We start from the raw sequence: 23458 nt of genomic DNA on the forward strand, positions 1-23458 counted from the left end.
CGGGCATTAATCCTTCGCACATCAATCGGTGCTTGCAGGCTATGGGGTGTCACAGCCTCAAAGAGCTTTGCGGTTATACATTGTGGAAGTTCTCTGAGTATATGGAAAGTCCGTTTGAGGAACAGAGCAGACGCTTTATTGCGAATATCCACCAAACCGAGGCCCCCGTTTCTGACATCCAGTATAACCGTATTTTTTTGATATCATTCAGACGAATTACGTCATCATGGGCCTGTTGATATAAGTCTCTTAAAACTTTATAATAAAACTCCATTGTATTCCTCAACTCCCTGTGCCTCGCTGCACTATACTGCATGACAACTTTCCGCAGCCTTGGTTTAGCCCTCCTTGTCCACCAGTCAATGACTGTTGGGTGCTTGTCTACTGTGCGGAGGCACATAGTCCACGCAAACCTTATTTCCTGTTCCAGTTCTTCGTCAGTTAAAACAGAGATATTTAAGTTCCATTGGCCTCTGAATCGACGGGTTGGCTGTACACTTAGATTAAAGCAAGTTAAAAGTGTACTGTGATCGCTAAAATACACGGGAATAGTCTCAACGTTTAATAAATAATTTTGCAAATTTGGTGACACGCAAATTCTATCTAGTCTGCTGCGGGAGTGGCTGGTTATATACGTGAACCCGACTGACGTCGGGTGCTGAAGTTCCCACACATCCTTAAGGTGTAGATCACTTACTAACTTTTTTAACTGTGGCGAGTAGTTGAAGTTGAGTTGTTGATCTTTTTGGTTTAAAACACAGTTAAAATCTCCACCTAGTATAAGAGAACACGGATTTTTCCTCAATAAATAAATCAGTTCATCTTGAAAAAACTTCGCACGATCCAATTTGTGGGAAGTTCCTGATGGGGCGTAAAGGTTAATCACTGTCACATCGAAAATTTTTATGCCTATGGCTCTTCCTGATTCTAGTCGTTCGATTTCAGTCACCGGAATGCCTTCCCTTATAAGAATGGTTGTACCGATATTGGCTTCCGTAGAATCATTAACAATTTCAAAAAAGCCTGGGATCCGAAATTCCGTTATCGCAACTTCTTGTAGCAACGCGATATCTGTTCCGGACTGGTACAAGAATTCTTTTAGTGCTGCCAATTTCAAGGGTGACTGTATTTTATTAATGTTAATAGTAGTAATGCTATAAGCTTGCAGCACAGACATACCGGAAGAAGCTATTGGGGATGAGAATCGGTATGATTATAGTAGAAAACGTGCTTCCCTACAACGCACGATCTTTACAAGCTGTGTGCCCATTACATGTACTAACTTCCTAGAAAAATTTGCACTGCTTTTAAACAAAGAGCTTGAGAAGAAAAGTATCCTGAAATCTTGACAATGCATTTCTATAAGTCACTGTGGCCATTCTCATTCTCCTCGTCAGTGTTGGCCCTGATGACTTCATATTTAATATTCTTTTTCTTGACGTCTTTCTTCTCTGGTGTGGCTTTCGCTTGATGACGCGTGACAGCAAGACCCGGTGTCGGTCGCAGCCGCCGGCGGTGGCTGAATGGGGCAACGGCCGTGGCTTGCGAGTCGTCAATGTTTGGGTCCGGCGTGGTGTCTGTTGTGTTGTTTTACTGGCGAGGCGGTGATGCTTATTTATTTCCTCCTTCCGCGCGGCGTTGCGCTTCGGAGTCAGCAGGTTGTTTACTTGGTACTTCCTCGTACGGTTCGCACTGTATGGGTTGTGCACTTGATGCGGTTATTTCAGCCGTGACCTCAGGCTCAGGGTCACATTTCCGTGAAAAGTCACTACCCGCTGCGTCACTATCTGTTCGTTGCGGTGTAAGTCCTTGTGCGGAAGTGGGAGCCACATCGACCTTCATTCCATCTCCTTTTTCCACTTCCAACAGATCTTCAGGACTGGGCTTCGGCCTCCTGGCAACGGGTGTTTCACAGGAAGAGTCCTCATCAACATTTCTTTCAGTGTCCTCTAGAGGACGCTTTTTTGTGGGGATCTCGCTGTCACGGGACGGAATTTCAGCAGTTAATGCAGGTTTTAAAGACGGAAAGTCATTAACATTAAGTGCAACATTTTCAGAGGTAGTAACAGGATCCACGACTGCCGCCGACTCTGTTGTATTACTGGCTGGCAACAAATCGTTGAGTGTTAATTTCCGGCGTTGCGTAAGGTTATTTGTTAGCACAAATACACCGCGAGGGCAGTCCTGACGGAGGTGACCAGACTCGTTACATACATGACATGTAGGGGTTTGCCCTGAGTACATAACATGCGCCTTGTGCCCGTCAACAAAGATGTGGGAGGGAATGTTTGCTTTCACTTCCATCTCCACGGAGCGAATGCCGTTAAAGCACTGCAGCTTGAAATGCGAAGCCCACCTTTCGTTGACTATTTGCCTGACAACCCCATACTTTGAAAGGACATCTTTAATTTTCGAATTGTCTACTTCTATGGGAATATTCAAAACCCTAACATTCCTAATTACAGACTCGGAATTCCGGAGTTTGACAGTACTTTTAGTACCATCACGGTGTATAAATTCTGTTTCATAACCAAATTTTGCCAGAAAGCGGTCTACACTCGCGGAATCGTTAAACTTTACAAAAATGCAGTATTCATCAGAGTCCAGCTGCATGGTATGAACAGAGTCAGAATGAAGGCCAATTACCTCGGTAATCCAGTCGTGTATTTCAAGTGCAGAGGGCTGTACTCGACGGGTGTACTTGTCGAAGGTGAAAATCACGGTGTTTTTTTCTCACGGAGTTTGCCATGGTGTTCTGCAGCGAAGAAATCTCGGACAACGCCGAAATCCCAACGGCACTTCGTAGAAAGATGACACGAAAGAAGACCAAATGCTCAATTGATAACGCTTAATTCACGTGCAAAACGTCAATCAACGAGCACAAAACACGAAAACACTGGCGTAAACACTGAACGTTCACGGAGCAAACTTGAGGAGCGTGCGACCGCTGCGGCAGCTAAAGCCAGACTGGACCGCGGGTGTGACCCAGACAGCTGCCGGATAGCGGCGCTACGAGGTGAAGGTGCCTGAAGAAATATGGCTCACTTTTTGTGTACGTATTCGCCGAGTGTTGTCAACACGAATGGGATTGTTCTCCCGCGTGACTGTCTATTAGGATATCCGCTACATCTATCAGGCAATGGATGTTTCAGCAAGTAATTCACATAAACAAAAAGCATTGATGTGAAAATATTAACTGAACCGTTTGGTAAATAAAAAGTGACAAAGGACTTCCGTCTCCAAGTTACGTGGTTTTTCTGCATTTGATTCTTTCTTACGCATTGAAAAGTCACCCTCCATTGTAAAGAGAACATTTTACAAAGCGTGACGGCTGAGGTAAACATTATTCCTAAAGTTCTTGTTGATAGGCAATGTAGGCACATTTTCCGGAATGAGATTCTAGCTTATCATACCAAACGAGCAGAACTGCATACATCATTAACTTGGAGTGTCTCCGGAAGTATCTACTGCACGTTTAAAAGATACACTTCTAAATGATAAAAATAAGGTTTTTCAGAAATTATTTTTGTGTAAGAAAAATCAGCAGACAGCAAAGGTATGTGGAAAATTCACAGTCTGTGTAAGAAAGTGTCAATGTAAAAAAGATATTTGGCAAATAGGAAGTATGTGCATGAGTGCTAAGACATAGAAACGGAAAGGAAGATAGATTGGTGGAGCCTACAGCAAATATTTGTGCTGTTACAGTATTTGCTGATCATGAAACAGTAACACACCGAAGTTGTTTCGCACGCTATCCGTTACTAATGGATCTCGAGATAACTCTTGTTTTCTTCGCGTTGTCTATAGATGCCACCTGCTGGATATATTTAACTACTTCATCTGTGTAGTTGTTTAACCCAGTAGTCGATGTAGTGAATATGAATGCCATCATGTAGTTTTAACTTGCACAGCATTTTGATTGTATTTTGATTTCTTTTTTAAGTTCCTCCTGCTTTTTGACAATTCCCTGTTCGGAAAAAGAAAGAAATGGACGAAGCTGAAATACTTTAGTAGATTTTAGCCGGCTATTTGGCGACAATGAAGGTAAGAGTGACTATGTGAGTTCTTTTTTATGGTTCTGAGTACGTCGATAGTCATGGTGATGGTGATTCTGGTCATGTGAATATTTCATTTGTCATAATGTTAACCTTTTCAAGACTCCCACTGACAAGGGGAGGCCGGCAATTGTGAAATTCAGATTCGATTCATACTGCGCATAATAAAGGCTCATGGCCAGAGGTGTAATGTGGCAAAGCACCAAGATGCACTTCTCAGCCGTTGTCGAGAAAATCGACAGTTAAAAGAAACCGTTGCGGTGAAATACTCTCTAAGAGTAAAAGTTTTCTGCAGCGTCGTGGTGCAGTGGTAAGCGCTGGGGTTCGTAATCCGAAGGTTGCCGGATCGAATCCTGAACCATTCAACCATTTTTTTTAGTATTTGTTTTTTGTAATTCAAATATATATATATATATATATATATATATATATATATATATATATATATATATATATATATATATATTTCCCGGCCATCAGTTGCAACAATTATGCATATAATAAGTTGTTGAAAGTCGTTTGTCGTGGAAAAACTGGCGACTTCGAACATCATTATGTTTTCCCCAAACAAAGTTGTATTTCACAAAGGTTATTAATTGTCTTCATAATGTTAACCACGTATAGTTAACGGAAGACGTAGAAACGATATTCCGAAACGAATACGTATAGCGTAAGTCAAACGTTCGAATTAGAATAGAGACCCCACGGACACAAACTTGCAGTGGCAGGTATGAAATATAAACTCCGTTACTCGCTCGTTACACTTGAAGGACAGATGTTGGATGGGCCGAAACGAGCCGCCGCATAACAGCGTAGTTGCGTGCTAACTTCGAAAGAAGGTAGATGCGGTCCCTAGCGAAACTTATAACATCGTCGAAAATCAGTGCGGACGGGAGACCTTTGGTACACCCTGTTAAACAAACGGAAAAATGGAGGCGGTACAATTGGAGAGCGATCCGCCTTCACCACCAACATGCATAAGCAATTCATTAATAGTTTATATATATATAAATAAATATATAAATATATATATATATACAATAATTATAATTATAATTATTATTAATAATAACAATAATAATAATTACAAAAAATAATAATTTAAAGAAATTGCATGGCGCGAGATTCGATCCGGCGACCTTAGGATTACGAACTCCAGCGCTAACTGCTGCGCCACTACGCTGTAGAAAACCGTTAATCGTAGAGAGTATTTCACGGTAACGGTTTCTTTTAACTGTCGATTTTCTCGACAACGTCTGAGAAGTGCATCTTGGTGCTTTGCCACATTACACCTCTGGCCATGAGCTTTTATTATGCGCGGTATGAATCGAATCTGAATTTCACAATTGGCGGCCTCCCCTTGTGAGTCTCGACCGGGCACTGGTTATGCCAGTTCAGGAGTGAGACTCGGATGCCATTTAGAATGTGTTAATATAACCTAAATTACCGGATAGTTCATCCTGGTAAAATTTAAAGTCCACAGGAAAATGAACAGAGAGGAAGAAACTGCCATTTCAAGTTTCAGACGTTTAGTCAGTGACACTTGAGAATAACTTAAGCAAGTTCAGATTTTTCGACAAGATTTAGGCTCCTATAAGACAGATACCCAGAGGAAACGAGGCTATCATCCATAGTACAGTAGTACCTACGGCAATACAGCAGACTCGTGTGTCCAGCGAAGCAGAGAGATGTGCTGAGAGTCCAGCGGCAGTGGCGGTGTGCAGGCGGCGGTAAAGCATAGCTAGCAGTTGTGTGCCTTAAGTGGCGGCCCGAAAAGGAGCACATCCGCTTGTTATGTATCCGGTTACGTCGCTATGTTTACAGTTCCTCTGGCAGATGACTTGTGGGACAGCGCTCAAGTGGAGTATTTACCGCCACTTGCGCTGGAGCGCTTAAACATACGATGTCCACGGTTTCTGCCATCGATGTATCATCATCATCGACGACAGGGATATGAGAAAAACCTTTGAAGTCTAATTTAGTATATAATCCTACCAATTTCTCGCATCCCCGCCTGAAACGAAAGACATAAATATGGAGTGTGTTCCAGAGCCAGACTACAGCAACAGAGAGGTTACAACAGAGGTAGCTGTATAGCCAGCACATGTAAACACGGAGCTGTTAACGACACGGAGGGGGCCTCCAAGCTGGCGTCAGTTCCTCCACTATCGGATCATAGCCGAGAGGGTTGATCTAAACGCGATGCCCTAGACACGCTGGCGTCACAATGTGACATGGGCTTATCGCCGTCCAGGGCTGTACCTAAGGCCTATCGGGATCATCTACAGGCCCTAGGTGTTTGCTTGTCGCCGTGCTCCGTCTGCCTCAGGTTCCGTACACCGTCGTTGAGTTCGCTGTAATGTGGACTGTGCTAACGAATTAACTAGCATCCGACTGTGCCCCGGAATGTTTTCGGCACACTATGTAATGAGTGAGTGCGGCCCCTGGCCCCGTGGCAGATCACCACAGTAGTCTGCATGCTACTGTGTCCCATGATGTGGTGTATTTCCAGGAAATAGGTGTTCTAACGCAGACGATAATTCACACGCAACGTTGTTTTTCTTTCTTTTCATCAGTCTTCTGGCTCCGCGGGAGTCAGTGCGTGGATGATGGGCAGGCTGTTGATGCAGCAGGGCGTTGGTTCTGACGTCGACCAGCAGAGCCGTACCATGCAGTCCTACAGGCCTTCCGAGTAAAGAGGCGTAAGGCCGTCGCATTGAACGTAGGTTATGTTGAATTATATGGCTTTTGCAGCTAGAAAAGTGAAGAATAATATGGTGTATTGTAATCCTGAGTGTATCAAACTGCTTTCAGGAAAAAATGTTTTGCACTACTTATTGAAGAACGCTCCTCGCATTTCTCTCCTCTCATACTTACTACAAGCTCACGTTCTCCCGTAACTCTTTCTTCCATTTATTCCCCTACTGGCGCATTCTAGTCCTGCGTGGCCACAGGATTATCATCTACTCACACACACAAAATTAACCCTTCAATATCCTCATATAAATTCTCTATCTCTTCACCTCCTCTATGTGACTTCAGCTTGTATAGCTGAATTAAATTGTTGGCGTTGATTTGCTGTTAATTTTGATGAGAATAACTCTATCACATAACTGTTCGCAGTATCTCAGTGTCTACCACGCCTTTCCCTTCATAACGAACCCTACGCCTGTTATACCATTTTCTGCCGCTATTCATTTTACCCCATATTCATCTGACCAGAAATCCTTATCTTCCTCCCATTTTACGTCACTGAGCCCACTATACCAAGAATGAGACTTTTAATTTCAATTTCAGATTTTCTGGCTTCCCTAATAAATTTCAAATTCTGGCATTCCACTCTCTGACTCACAGCATGTTATTTTTTCGTTGATTATTCCATATTTTTTCGTGGTTACGTAGGTAGGAAGCAAAATTCTCCTAAGTATGGAGGTTTCTTCTTCCACACCACTAGTTCAATTTTAATTCAGTTTGCTTGTGAGAGAAAGAACTGCACCTATGACGCCAGGTCTGATAGAAATATTTTTTCGCCTTGTTCCAGGTGCGATCTTCGAGCAGGGCACAGATGAGGTGCAGGACGCCTTCAAGTTCGCCGTCCTCACGCACAGCCAGAATGCCTCCTCTGGCCGTCGCTTCGAGCTGCAGGCGTTCGTCGACGTCATCAACACCGCCGATGCCTACAAGTTATCCAGAATTAGTGAGTAGCCATTTTACAGTAGCCCTTTACCGGTTAAACATTAAATGTAACAGAATGTCCCCAGCCGAATTCTGGTTGTATTTAGTCGATGAATTCCCGTCTTTGAATATGGGTGTTCCTACCTCTTTTAAGCAATATATTAGTTCGAAACCGGATCGTCTACATTTGCTGCTTTTTTTATCATCCATCTTCTGATTGGTTCGATGTGGCTCACCATGAGTTCTTCTACTGTGACGGCCTCTTCACATCAGTGTAGCACTGACGCTCCATTGTCCTCTCTGTCTTTCCCCACAGTTTCTTTCATCTATAGGTTCCACTAGTACCGTGGAGCTTACTCCCTGTGGTCTTAAAATACGTTCTGTCATCATGTCCTCCCTTCTAGTAAGTGCTTTTCACATATTGCTTTCTCACTGATTCTGCGGCGTATCTCATTTTTATCGTATCTTGCTATGAAATCAAAATAAAGTCAGCTAATTTTAGTATCACACCATGTACTTCTAAAATCTGTTCTAAAAATGTACATTCATCTGATTACAGTTTTAATATGGTTTCACAGCAATTTTTTTTTTTTTTAACTTTGGCTCTGAGCACTATGGGACTTAACATCTGAGGTCATCAGTCCCCTAAAACTTAGAGCTACTTAATCCTAACTAACCTAAGGACATCACACACATCCATGCCCGAGGCAGGATTCGAACCTGCGACCGTAGCGGTCGTGCGGTTCCAGACTGAAGCGCCTAGCACCGCTCGGCCACACCGGCCGGCCCACAGCAAAAAAAGCGTAATTTAAATAGTGCAGCATCATGTTGTTTTGGTATACATTCAAGTTGCTCTTAAGCGCTGAAGCAAGAGTGTATCCTGTGATATGAGTTTAGAGGATAGGGTAGTAACTTTTATTAGTTTCTTGAAAGAGGGAAGAATGGAGGGCAGTACTACGCCTTCTACGGTCCAACACACTCTTAATTACACAGGAAGTATGGACACCATCTAAACATTTGATAATTCACAATTCCAGTTCGCAGCAGGTCGTCGTAAATTGTAGCAAACATCTAGAGAATAATCCCAACAGTCCTCTGTCAAGAAAATCCGTAAATAAATCGCGGAGCACTTGTCCATTATTGTAGGGAGCGGGGAGGGAGTGGTGAGGTGCTGGGCCAAAACTAAATTATTCATTTTGATATTGACTTTATTATACTCCGTTTAGAAACACAATAAAGAAATTATGAAAACTGATAAGACGTTAGCTTTAAACATTTCCATAAAATGATTCAAGACTCTACTCATTACCATTGGCAGGAACATTCAATTTATTTTCGTTACAGAGTAAAACTTTGACCCACTATTCTGAAATTAGTTTAAAAAGAAAGTAAATTAAAAAAATATTAATGTGGCAGACCACAGAGTAGAACTTAATCCCACAGCATGGAAAAGTAATGAACCATGAATGCAACGTGAAATTAACTTAAAACTTAAATATGTTTCTAAGCCAGTCTTAGTTAACTGTAACTGTAGTCACGTACAATTTCTAGATTTTACAGTTTTTGATAAAAGCCCGTACTAGTAACAACACATGAACGTGTTTTTCAACAGTACCTAATTTAAACTTCCTCACTCGGCTTAAAATTCAATAACGTTATTCTGAGAGCATCTCACTATAACTTACACAGCCCGTAAGAAATGATTGCTTCTCGAAGCCTAATCTTAATGTTTAAAGATTATATCAAGATTCAACCTTGCAGCGAAAAAAAAAATAGTAAATGATCAGAGTTACGTAATTACATGTGAGGCAACTAGCAAAAGTGCAAATGTAGTTAACAACAAATTACGCAGCCTATGCAAATGGCGTCGCATTCAGCCACTAATAGTACGAGAGACACCAACTGTCAAACTGGCCACCGTCATTAGAGTCTGCCACTTCCTGTAGCCCAGACTGACTTCGCAGAATTTTAAACAGAGCGAAAGAACTGTACAACATATTCCTGTAACATAAAGCGATTACTATACATGCCGCTAACCATACACAGAAACACACACGGCGTACCAGCTACAAATTGAAAACGGAATCCTTAGTTACGCGTACTTCTGTATTCACAACAGTTCAGTTTGTACTAGAGCAACACATGGCGTGACCGGTAGCCAGGTCACTGTAAGGTTAAGCACTACTTGGAACACTGCTAGATACTTACGTTCTTAATGAACGTCTCCGAAGTTTTGTATAAATAAACACTCTTTAACCCATTGGCTTACACAGCTGGCTCACAGGCGGACAACAACATTTGGAAGCAGTAAGATGCACTACTCTGGTAATTCCGAAAAAAATACAACGAAAGTTTAACACGTGTGTTATGTACCGGATGTATCCGTGCGTAGGGGCTGGATGATAGAGGTCATGGTGGTCAAGTGATTAGCGGTCGAGCTTCGTTAGGCGTTATGAGCCGATGGTTCGACTCCTAGTCTAAATTAATATTTCATCAATATTTTTTCATAACTGGTCATATTATTTAATTTATATGAAATATTTAATCTATATTTTTTTCATCACTGGTCATATTATTTAATTTATGTGATATTTGCGAGGTAATATATTAAAGAAAACACGAATATTTGCATGAAATTTTAGTGACTTCAATGTTATTTGACTACTTACTATTTTTAATTAAATATATTCATTAGAACGAAATATATTTATAACTACTGACAACTAAATGAGGAAACACATAGAGTTTTCCTGAAAATGTGTGTTTGACGTTATTTGCGAAATCCCTTACACATGCAGCCTGGTAAGGTACCCGGAACTACACTATGTGATCAAAAGTATCCAGACGACCCCAAAATCATGTGTTTTTCATATTATGTATATTGTGCTGCCACCTATTGCCAGGTACTCTATATCGGCGACCTCAGTAGTCATAGACACCGTGAGACAGCAGAATGGGGCGCTCCGCGGCACTCACGGACTTCAAACATGGTCAGGTGATTGGGTGTCACTTGTGTCATACGCCTGTACGCGAGATTTCCACACTCCTAAACATCCCTAGGTCCACTGTTTCCAATGTGATAGTGAAGTGGAAACGCAAAGGGACAAGTACAACACAAAAGCGTACAGGCCGACCTCGTCTGTTGACTGACAGAGACCGCCGACAATTGAAGAGGGTCGTAATGTGTAATAGGCAGACATCTATCCAGACCATCGCACAGGAATTCCAAACTGCATTAGGATCCACTGCAAGTACTTTAGTCCAGTCAAATAGCAAATATACCTTGCAAAAGGTGGGGTAGAAGAGTTTATTTTTTCAACTCGTTCATATGGTTGGAAAGATTAGAAAACCGAGTTTTGCCAACAAAATTTCACTTGGGAAAACTTTCTGCAGTCAAAAAAACTTGGAAAATTTCGGCTTTTTTCAGTTTTTTCAAAATATCTCAGTTTAATTTGTTCCTATCGCTTTGATGTCTATTTTCTTTTTTAAAGACCACAAAATTCACTAAAAGTTTGATTGTTACCATTTTTTTCTACTCCCAGTATCGAAGGCGCTACAGCGCGTCAAAAAAATACCAATTTTTCTAATTTTGAGCATAGTGGCAAGATACCTTATTTTTGAACACTATTTTTTCAGTTTCTGTTTATGTAGTGTAAATACATTATACATCATGTTATATGTTGGAATTTACCTCCTCACTTTCAGGTATTCAATTTCTCTGTATGCAACATGAGGATTGCTGGGCACCCAACTATTGTGATTCTTACATCACTACCTGAAGTTCACTATGGGCCACCTCAGCCCTGGTATTTGTAAAACTATAAATATAAAAATACATCATTAAGAGACATAGACACACACACACACACACACACACACACACACACACACACACAAAATAAATTGTCTCGGGAAACTGAACTATTATTAATTGCAATAGGCAACCTAATTAGTTAGGTAATTAGTCTTGTGTATAAAAGCCACACAGTTGACATTAAAAATAAGTAGATTTCTTACAATTAAAATGCACTGTCAGTTACTAAAAAGTGTTGATAGTTCTGGGTGTGTAATACTTGTAATATCGCACTTTAGCGCACTTGAGATAGATATGAGCATCACTTCCAACGTTTTGATGGGCCACGTTCCTCAGTGTCACCAGAAATACCTCGAGTTACGGATTCAGCGTCTGTACATAGAGTTGATCCCAGATTGACTTCTTCTTTAAACAGCGAGTCAGCCTCAGCAAGTTCGTTGATTTCGTCAGCGGTTTCTTCAACATCCTCCATAACATCTTCTTCACTTTCTTCATATAAAAATTTTGACACGTTTCCACAGTTGACCCCAATACATGCATGAGCATGAAACAATGTGAAGAAGTGCTTCAGGTGCTGGATTTTGGCTCATTATAACGGATATTGGACCGTGGTCACTGTGATTCCAGCCCCATTTCTCAGGAGGTTTTCAGTTTCCTATCCAACTTTGGACTTGTTGGTAAGTCCGCAACAAATGATGTGCAGCATCTTGTGTAGGTGGCAACCGTGCAAGATTCAGTTTGCTTTTTGTGGCAGACTTGGCGAATAGCTGGTACCGCAAATGGTCTAGTGTGTGGGAACTGCTGACACCTCCACTATACAATGCGATAGTAACCTGTCTCCTGCTGTTCTTATTTCTTCACGGGTAGCATGTGGTTTATTGAACGTGCCACGCGCTGAGGTTAGGTGTTAATTTTTCGCAACAATATTGCAGCACTTAATTTTTCCTTGACCAAAAAAAGCGGATGTTGTATCACATCCGCTAAAGGCGTGAGTGAACAGAATATATTCACTATGAAACTTGTAAGATGCAGTGGAAAACCACTTGTCTTCTGCATTTCCTCTCCCTGGCTTTAAGGGAAATAAGTTTCCAATGCCTTGCCCCAAACCGGTCATGAGCACAAGCAGGTCAACATCTTCTCGTACAATGACAACACTTCCAAAATCTTTGGTTCTTGAAATGGCAGATGTTACAATCATAACATCAACATCTTCTTGTGCCTGGTGCACTTCAATGCTACACTCCAGAAATTCCTTTTTAAGAAGTGTGATCAAACGCATCTTGTTTCGTTCGTTGTACAAGAACTTGTCCTGAGGGACTTGGTTCACCATCTCTGTTTCAACCACAACGTCGACCAAAGAATATTTTTTGGACCTACGAATCCTCTCAGCACTCTTTGTGCTACATTTTTCTCCCTCACATGGATACCCATCAAATACAATAGCAAATTGAGATATAAAATGACGTTTCAAATAAGAAACATAGCTTTGGGCTATTGACTTGAAGCAAACATTTCAAGTCCAAGTTACTTTGTGTGTAAGGTACACATCACGCCGGTAAATGCCAAACGACGCCTTACTTGGTGTAAGGAGCGTAAACATTGGACGATTGAACAGTGGAAAAACGTTGTGTGGAATGGGGAATTACGGTACACAATGTGGCGATCTAATGGCAGGGTGTGGGTACTGCGAATGCCCGGTGAACTTGATCTATCAGCGTGTGTAGTGTCAACAGTAAAATTCGGAGGTCTTATGGTTTGGCCGTGTTTTTCTTGGAGTGGGCTTGCACCCCTGTTGTTTTCCGTGGAACCCTCACAGCACAAGCCTACATTGATGTTTTAAGCACCTTCTTGCTTCCCACAGTTGAAGAGCAATTCGGGGATGGCGATTGCATCTTTCAACACGATTGAGCACTGTTCACAATGCACTGCCTATAGCGGAGTGGTTACACGACAATAACATCCATGTAATGAGCTTGCCAGCGCAGAGTCCTTACCTGAATCCTATAGAACACCATTTGGATGCTTTGGAACGCCGACTTCCTGCCAGACCTCACCGACCGACTTCAATACCTCTCCTCAGTACAGTTCACAATGAGGATTGAGCTGTCATTCCCCAAAAAACCTTCCAGCATCTGATTGAACGTATGCCTGTCATCAAGGCTGAGGGTGAGCCAACACCATACTGAATACCAGTATTACCGATGGAGGGCGCCCTGAAATTGTAAGTCGTTTTCAGCCAAGTGTACGGATATTTTTAATCACATAGTGTACTTTGCACCTCGACGTTTCGAGCTGCAGACACGGAGGCAGGCCCCATTTGGCATTTAACTTGCGTAGTGATGAGACGTTGCTAGTGTAACAAGAACGAATAGTGTAGGAGCAAAGATTTGAATAAAATAGAATTACACTACACAAATGAAGATGTGAGCGTTTGTTGAACCGTCGCCTCATGCACCGTGGTCTTACGAAGCTCCAACGCTAACCACCTCTTTTTTAGCTGTTCGTCATTGTTCATTGTATTCGATCGTGGTGGACGTCAGGTGATATCCGTTCAAGTTCGTTGTTGATACCTTCACTCCGTTTTATTATTGCAGAGGCCAGCCAGCGCTCTCACCGAACACTACGAGCTTTTGTACCGGCGACTACTTGACCACGACGAAGTCTAACATTCAGCACCTACGCATTGACACATCAATTACGTGATACAGCCGTAAACTTCTTTCGCGATATTCTCGGAATTGCCAGAGTAGTGCACCTTACTACTTACACATATTGTTGTTTTAATGGCCTACAATTATTGTTGTTTTAATGGCCTTTTGTACGGTGTACAAAATTTGAAGCAAATCCGTGGTCCCAACGTCGTGGCCTTCTCTTGTTAGTGTTTCTTTTTCTCTGTTAACAGATGGCGTGACATGTTATATATCACTGAAAAGATGAGAAATCTATCTATTTAGCGGTGTACAACACACTAGATTTCTTTAGACATTTTGCGAGTTGTAAGCAATCGTTTTCACATTTTATTTGGTTCATTCCTCCAGCCCCATCAACAAAACGCCCTCCATATGTCGCGCAGTGTGCAAAGCGAGGAAGAAGAAAAGAGATACACGGTATGCGTATGAGAAATGTCTAGTGGCGTGGCACATGGCAGTATTTTTTCGGGTATATCACACTAACAAAGTTTCCAGAACAGTATTACTTTCAGTCTTCATCACTTCAATAAATATGAAGGATAGATTTATGAAGAATTCCTGTCAAAAAATTATATTATTTTGAGAAAAGTGTGTAGGACAAAATATGCTGATTTTAATAGTAAATACAGGGTTGACTATGGGGAAAAGTATTAGTTAGTGGGTTAACCAGGACGCTAAGAACTAGTCTATCAATATAGAACAATATGTAATCTATTTTTGGTGGAACCGAATACTGCGGAACACCGTTTCAGTGTTACAGTTCCCTCTGACTCTAAATGTAACGACATCGTGGCGACAGACTACCGGAACCAGGAATCACGACGACGACTCCCGTGATTAACTTGTCATAATGCTGAAAACGTGCCACAGTACTGGTGAGAATTAATCTCTGACGTCTACTGCAGAACAGTGGCTGATCCGCACAAATACACCTCACTGTGCAGACAGTGCACCACCAACATACAGCCGCCACTATCCCGTGTGAGGACTGTCCTCTATACCACAACAACTGACATCCGCAGGCGCTGCCCTTGATACCCACAGCCGCGCGGAGTGGCCGCGCGGTTAGAGGCGCCATGTCACTCACTGCGTGGCCCATCCCGTCGGAGTTTCGAGTCCTCCCTCGGACATGGGTGTGTGTGTTGTTCTTAGCATAAGTTAGTTTAAGTACTGTGTAAGTCTAGAGACCGATGACCTCAGCAGTTTGTCCCCTTAGAAATTCACACACATTTGAACATTTGACACACACACACACACACACACACACACACACAGAGAGAGAGAGAGAGAGAGAGAGAGAGAGATAGATAGAAACGCACGGCAGGCCAGTTGTCCAACAACCCGCAGCAAACTTCAGGCCTTAACCGCCGGAAACTCGCCATCGCGCCACGGGTCTACCTTACACTCTACAACCCGTCTGGTCCCGGCATTACCGCGCGAGAACCTAAACAGCAGATCTCTGTAAACTCGCGTCGCTACCGCCTAAAGATATAACTAAAGACGACAGTCGATCAAACCAAAGAAGCAGCAAGTCGCGGCAAAATCGACAATAGACGACTGGAGGTAAATATTGCTAGCGCGCGGCTGAATAATGTAGTCCAGTACAAATCCAGTTAAGAGGCAGGTAGCGAGGAAGCGATGTTAAATGAGGTAGAGAGACTTTTGCACAGCACGATTTGAGGTTTGCCGTAGCTAGGTTATACCTCCTTCTTGACTCTAGCAACTAGGCCTACGCGACGCCCCACTGACGCCTTTTACCAGCCGCCGAAGGAGTCGTTGTTAGCATAATCGCAATGTACCGACACCGTTGTGAGGTATAACGGATACAAGAAGAATTTCTTGCCAAATTAAACATAATATTATTGAAAAACTGTATTTATTAATCACTAAATTTACACAAGTCACCAACGTATAATTGGGCTCTACTGCTTACTGTATAATGTATTCAGCTGACAGAGAATTCTTTCTACGACATTTGTACATATTATATTGCTGCAGGCAGGTAACATTCCGATACATGTGAGCAATTTCTATAATAATGATTTAACAGTTTTTGATATTGCTTAATTATACACGAGGGAATAACATTGAGAATTCAAGATACAATGCTTCTCGAAGCTATTATGAGCCAGAGACATCTCGAATTTTCAGTTGCAAAGAGAATGCCGCCAAATGGCGAAATAATAGCCATATTCCATAGAAAACTTATTCCTTGAAACTGATACGGCATTAGTACGCCTTTCTGTGTGGAAACACAAATAAGATTCCGTTTTCGCACATAACCTTTCCTCTCTAGGGAGGGGGTGAGGGCATTGGGTGGGTGAAGTAACTCCACTGTCTTTCGCTGTTTGCACCGGTGCATTGAAACCTTAATAAAGCGAATGTAGTATTATTTTTACTTTTCGTAAAACTGTTTCATAACAGTTCAAATGGGGTAATAAATAAAACGACAGCTGCACAATTTAAAAATAAGCTTTTACAGTTATCTCGGTATTAATGTTCGAGCATCTGATTATGTGAAGGAAACCAATCTGGCGATTCGATCACAGATGTAACGTCCCACGAAGGGGCTAACAAGCCTTCATAACTGCAAACAAAGATGCAACTAGGCCATCGGATTCTGGAGAGCCTAGAACAACTCGTAAGGAAGAATCGGAGCTTCGTAGAACTTCTCACATATGGCCTAAGAAAAAAATCTGCTGGGAACATCGAACATCCAACAGTTTTACTAAAGATCGGGAAACTTAAACAACTGACGGATATACAAAGGGATTATAATTAAACTTTCAAATCGCTGTAGAAATAACACTGCTGGTCAGAATAACGTCAAATTACAAAGGAATATTATCGGAGAATAATTCTCAGGATCAGATCAATGCGGAACCTTAACACAGTCGTCACATTCATTTATTTCTAACAAGCCTACGACTCCGTAGACAGACAGTATTCTTAACATTGAAGAAGCAGGTAGTTAATCGGGCAAACATTCACAGGCACAACTTCATATCTTAAATTCCTTGGGGAAGTTTCGGAAATGTTCAGAATTAACGCCGGAGTTCGGCAGAGCGATGGGCTTTTAGCTGATACGACGTGGTCCATATTGCATTTTGGAGCGTAAGCATAATGTGCCATTTGTAGACGAAAAAACTAACACAGACGCAAGAAAGAATATTATTGTTTGTTATTCCATCTCAAAAGGTAAACTTCATAATTGCAAATCACCGAAACGATCTCGTCGTGTAACTTCGTAACCACTACGAGTAAACAAATCAGTAGTGCAGTAGAAACCCTACCAAAACCAAATTACGTATTTCTTCAAAATTACGAGTTCTGCGGGCCCACTAGAAAAGTAGATATTTGAATAATTTCTGAGGACAAAACACATGCAAAAGTAATGATAGAAACGTTTTACAAAATTGCACCTAAACCCAGATTATAAACACACTCCTGGAAATGGAAAAAAGAACACATTGACACCGGTGTGTCAGACCCACCTTACTCGCTCCGGACACTGCGAGAGGGCTGTACAAGCAATGATCACACGCACGGCACAGCGGACACACCAGGAACCGTGGTGTTGGCCGGCGAATGGCGCTAGCTGCGCAGCATTTGTGCACCGCCGCCGTCAGTGTCAGCCAGTTTGCCGTGGCATACGGAGCTCCATCGCAGTCTTTAACACTGGTAGCATGCCGCGACAGCGTGGACGTGAACCGTATGTGCAGTTGACGGACTTTGAGCGAGGGCGTATAGTGGGCATGCGGGAGGCCGGGTGGACGTACCGCCGAATTGCTCAACACGTGGGGCGTGAGGTCTCCACAGTACATCGATGTTGTCGCCAGTGGTGGGCGGAAGGTGCACGTGCCCGTCGACCTGGGACCGGACCGCAGCGACGCACGGATGCACTCCAAGACCGTAGGATCCTACGCAGTGCCGTAGGGGACCGCACCGCCACTTCCCAGCAAATTAGGGACACTGTTGCTCCTGGGGTATCGGCGAGGACCATTCGCAACCGTCTCCATGAAGCTGGGCTACGGTCCCGCACACCGTTAGGCCGTCTTCCGCTCACGCCCCAACATCGTGCAGCCCGCCTCCAGTGGTGTCGCGACAGGCGTGAATGGAGGGACGAATGGAGACGTGTCGTCTTCAGCGATGAGAGTCGCTTCTGCCTTGGTGCCAATGATGGTCGTATGCGTGTTTGGCGCCGTGCAGGTGAGCGCCACAATCAGGACTGCATACGACCGAGGCACACAGGGCCAACACCCGGCATCATGGTGTGGGGAGCGATCTCCTACACTGGCCGTACACCACTGGTCATCGTCGAGGGGACACTGAATAGTGCACGGTACATCCAAACCGTCATCGAACCCATCGTTCTACCATTCCTAGACCGGCAAGGGAACTTGCTGTTCCAACAGGACAATGCACGTCCGCATGTATCCCGTGCCACCCAACGTGCTCTAGAAGGTGTAAGTCAACTACCCTGGCCAGCAAGATCTCCGGATCTGTCCCCCATTGAGCATGTTTGGGACTGGATGAAGCGTCGTCTCACGCGGTCTGCACGTCCAGCACGACCGCTGGTCCAACTGAGGCGCCAGGTGGAAATGGCATGGCAAGCCGTTCCACAGGACTACATCCAGCATCTCTACGATCGTCTCCATGGGAGAATAGCAGCCTGCATTGCTGCGAAAGGTGGATATACACTGTACTAGTGCCGACATTGTGCATGCTCTGTTGCCTGTGTCTATGTGCCTGTGGTTCTGTCAGTGTGATCATGTGATGTATCTGACCCCAGGAATGTGTCAATAAAGTTTCCCCTTCCTGGGACAATGAATTCACGGTGTTCTTATTTCAATTTCCAGGAGTGTATCTTATGACAAAACAAAATACGTTGAACATTAATACAAGAGAGAAAAATATATACATGTATAAGATGGAAACATGTAGAGAGTGGATAAATATAAGCATTTGGAAGAACGGATACAATGAAATGGATTAGATAATACCACAAATAAAGGAAGAGCAAAGAATATGGATTCAAAAACCGATATAATAAAAGCTCAGTATCGTTCCAGGCAAAAATAAAACACTGCGCAACAATATTTAAGCCAGATGCACTATACGGATCTTAACGATAAACACTGAATAAAACAACTGAACAAGAAGAATTGGAAGAAGAGACAGGACCGCAAAAGAACAAAGATAACTGGACGAAGAGGAAAAATGAAGATTTATACAGAAACACATAAACTATCAGAGACAAAAAGGAAAAGGAATGACAACCAGTTAACGAAGAAAGTTTTTAATTTATTTTCCAAATTAAAAACAAACTAAGGAATGGTTGGAAGAGGTAAGAAGGGATTTGAGAAAATTAAGTCATAGAAGGTATTATAATAGACAGGAAAAATTTCACGTTACTGATCAGTACCGCAAAATTCCCTATAAAAGAACAAAAACACCAATCTGGTGGTGGTGGGGGGGGGGGGGGGGATAACGTGAAATCACCAGAGGCAGACCGTAAGTTAACGCATGAAGAAGTCCTCGTAAAATAAGAAGAAAAAGATTATACCGTAGTTTTAGGTTCTAAGCGATCTAGAATCGACCAAATTCCGTAATTAAAAAGAAAAGAAATCGGACCTGGATTATTGCTGTCATCTTCTACTGTGTTAACGAGTTGTTGGTCGTCTACATTATCAGCACTGAGTACTGTACCATCACCATAGCGAATGTTGTTGGTGAGGACTCCGTTAACCTTCATGCCTTCTTCTATATCACCTAGTGCTTCCTGAAAACTACTCTCCCAGTACAAATTGAATTAGATGGGTGACAGAATGCATTCTTGTCGGACTCCTCTACACAAATTAACCAAGTCAGCGATCTCATTATCAGATTTAGCCTGCGCTCTCTGGTTTCAGTATAAAATCTCTACGCAACAATTGTCTTTCTGATCTATATCCATTCTTTTAGAATTTCCATTGGTTGTACTCTATTGAAGGCTTTTTCATAGTGAATAAAACAAAGGCCTACATTTTTATTCTGATCATAGCGGTTTTGCAGTTGAATTGTAGTGTAACTTTGCTTCTGTTGTGTCTAAATGTTTCCTAAATCCTAACTCTCATCAATCAATTTCTCACATTTTTCACATAAACTTTGACTGACTATTTCTAGAAATATAGCACCAGATCAAGGAAGAACTAATCCTCATAGATAATAAAACCTTGATGCCACAGAGAAGAAATAGATATGGGAAGATTATATCAAACTCTCTTTCCAGATGGATGACCAAATATTGAGGTTTCTAGGAATGTAAATCTAACAGGGTCTCCAATCACGAAAGAAGAAATCGAGAAAGCCATACGTAATTCAGAAACCAATAAGACAACAGAAGACAAGACGTTCGTCTGGTGCTAATAATGGTAACTAACTCCAAATGTAGAGAAACAGGGTGTTGTGTACTTAACTAAACATTAAAGTAAGGGACGCTATCAGGCAAAAAATGTTCAAATGTGTGTGGATTCCTAAGGGAGCAAACTGCTAAGGTCATCGGTCCCTACACTTACACACTACTTAATCTAACTTATGCTAAGGACAACACACACATACCCATGCCTGAGGGAGGACTCGGACCTCCGGCGGTAGGGGCCGCCCGATTCCTGACATGGCGCCTCTAACCGCGCGGCCACTCCGTGAGGCCTTTGACGGCAGATTCTATAAATATGAGTTAGTCATGCCATAAAAATATTCTGGAGTAATATGTGAAGCGGAGCGATACATTGGCTCACTTGCGGGTAAAGAAAATACAATTTTTCATTCATTGGGAGGATACTAGGACATTGCAGTTCGTATGCTAAAGAGATTGCCTGCAAAAGATTTGTAAGGTGGATACTTTGACACGCTTCGAGCGTATACGGGACGACCCGTATCACGTCGGTCCAAAAGAAGGTATCTATGAAAGGGTTCTAGAAAAGGTCACAGTCTAGTTTGGCTGTCAAGAAAGTGTAACAAAAATGTCGAAAAATCGTAACAGGCAAAAGATCGAAAAGAGGTGCTGTGTATCTCCCGAGAATCTGATTCAAAAACTTCCAGAACTGGTACTTACGGTACAAACCGCCTATTTTCTCCGACGCTGTACATATAGAAACTGCAGGGATTGTGGTGATTGAAATAGGCTAATATTTCCTGCTACAGATACCTACAAGTTCTCATTCTTCTCACGGTTCATCTATTAATATTTGGTTGAGAAAAAGTGCTTAGGCGCCTGCCTGTTTTCCACCGTTAAAACCAATGAGCAACTAAAGTGGTGCATTGTCGGAAGAGAGTACTCGAGCAAGATTTCCTTGAGAAACAGATCCGCTGCGGTAGGGACAACAGCTGCACCACAGTGAGGGAATGAAATGGCACACAACTGGAAGCAAAATCAAAAGTTGTAGGCTGCGGGATAGTACTTTTTCTGTGGGAAAAATGTCTGAATTGCGCCATACATTCATGGTGAAATTCTCGAGTTAGGTGGACCAAATGCTATGGGCCTACACTGGCCGTCATATTCTCCGGATCTGAACACATGCGACTCTTTTTTGTGGGGCTATATTAAAGACAAGGTGCAAAGCAATAATTTCAAAACCATTGGTGATCTAAAACGGACATTCTGGTGGTCATCAACAACATCGATATTCCAACACTTCAGCGGGTCATGCAGAATTTTGCTGTTTGTCTGCTCCACATAATCACCAATGATGGCAGGCATATCGAACACGTCATAACCTAAATGGCTCTGACACTATGGGACTTAACATCTGAGGTCATCAGTCCTCTAGAACTTAGAACTACTTAAACCTAACTAAGGACATCACACACATCCAAGCCCGAGGCAGGATTCGAACGTGCGACCGTAGCGGTTGCGCGGTTCCAAACTGAAGCGCCTAGAACCGCTCGGCCACCACGGCCGGTATAACCTAAATCCCAACATCTATAGTGAGGTTTACGTGTTTGATAAAGTGTGTTAAATCCGTAGTTTGTGACTAATTTACGTTTATTTTCGTATAGTTCAATAATTTTCACCTTATATGTCTGTCATTCTGCTCTCCCATATGGTGAAATCTGTACCATTTTTGTTATAATGTACCGCTCCACCTGTAATACGTATGTAATGTGTTTCATGTCGTCCACCCTCACCTGTGATTATTCCTATCCAGCAATGTCTTAGCAATTGTCAAGCATTGTAATATTAGAGGTACACAGATTTATAGTACAAAGCACAGAGATCAGTGAGCCGATGAGAATGTAAGAGAGCTGACAAAGAAACACATCAACACCTACAGGGTGAACCGGACAAAGTTTCGGAGTTTATTCAGGGATATTTTCTGAGGTTTTTGTTAATGCGCCTCTTGGTTTCCTGTGGCTCGCTACACAGTAAACGCATTTCGTTTGATTTATTTCCCCCGTTTTTCTTTGTATGTGCATTGCACTGAAAATATCTGCGCAACAGTACAAATATCAACAGCATGCGTTGGATGTTTCAACACGCTTCTTCCATTTACTCACGGTATTTGTTGTTGAGAATAGTAACGCCCTTTTTGCCCTCAGCTTGCGTTCACAGCCGCTCGGTTCTGTCTCGGATTTGTTTCCCCAGCAGTGTTAGTCGTATGTTAACAGTGATACACAGCAGTATTGGATAGGTTTACTGATGGAAGGGGTAGACGATATGCACATCGTGTTTGGCCTCACTGAGTACGACAAAAACGCCGTGTTTAGCTGTTCCCGCAGCAAGGGCAACCGTAACGCAGTACTTTCGCGTCAGTAGATAGGTGCTCACTACAAGGCCGACCATGGCGTGTTACGGGGGTTGTGTATTATATACTTTTTCGCTGTTGTGGAGGCGTATTCACAGAAACAAAGGTAACTGCAGTAACAAACAGCATAAATTATAATTACATTATTGGCGTATTAAAACTTACCTGATATCATGGCTCTTTTCCATGAAGATACTCAGAAACATCCCTGAACAACATTCAGAATTTTGACGGTGAACCTCAGCTCAGCTTGAACGTTCTGAAATTCAGTATGAGGTGTATCGCGAAAGGTTAAAAAGGGATTTTAAAAAGTAAGTTACACATTATTATGGCAGGACAGCTATCTTTTGTTAAATGCTGCAGTGTACATCAGAGTGACTCCAGATACGATTCAGATCTTTTGACATAGTCACCTAGCTTCCTATCAGGGTAGACTTA

The 23458-nt window shown here is 42.5% G+C and overlaps 1 protein-coding gene across 1 annotated transcript in view; it reads left to right on the forward strand.

Moving 5' to 3' along the window:
- Nucleotides 1–23458, forward strand: part of LOC126188270 (glutamate receptor 1-like) — a 1232223-nt gene that overhangs the window by 507986 nt on the left and 700779 nt on the right. Inside the window, exon 2 of the mRNA XM_049929849.1 lies at nucleotides 7597–7752. The gene's annotated coding sequence lies outside the window, so the exon portion shown is untranslated. The remainder of the gene's footprint in view (nucleotides 1–7596; nucleotides 7753–23458) is intronic.

Source organism: Schistocerca cancellata, chromosome 5 (assembly GCF_023864275.1).
Source record: "Schistocerca cancellata isolate TAMUIC-IGC-003103 chromosome 5, iqSchCanc2.1, whole genome shotgun sequence".
NCBI lineage: Eukaryota > Metazoa > Arthropoda > Insecta > Orthoptera > Acrididae > Schistocerca > Schistocerca cancellata.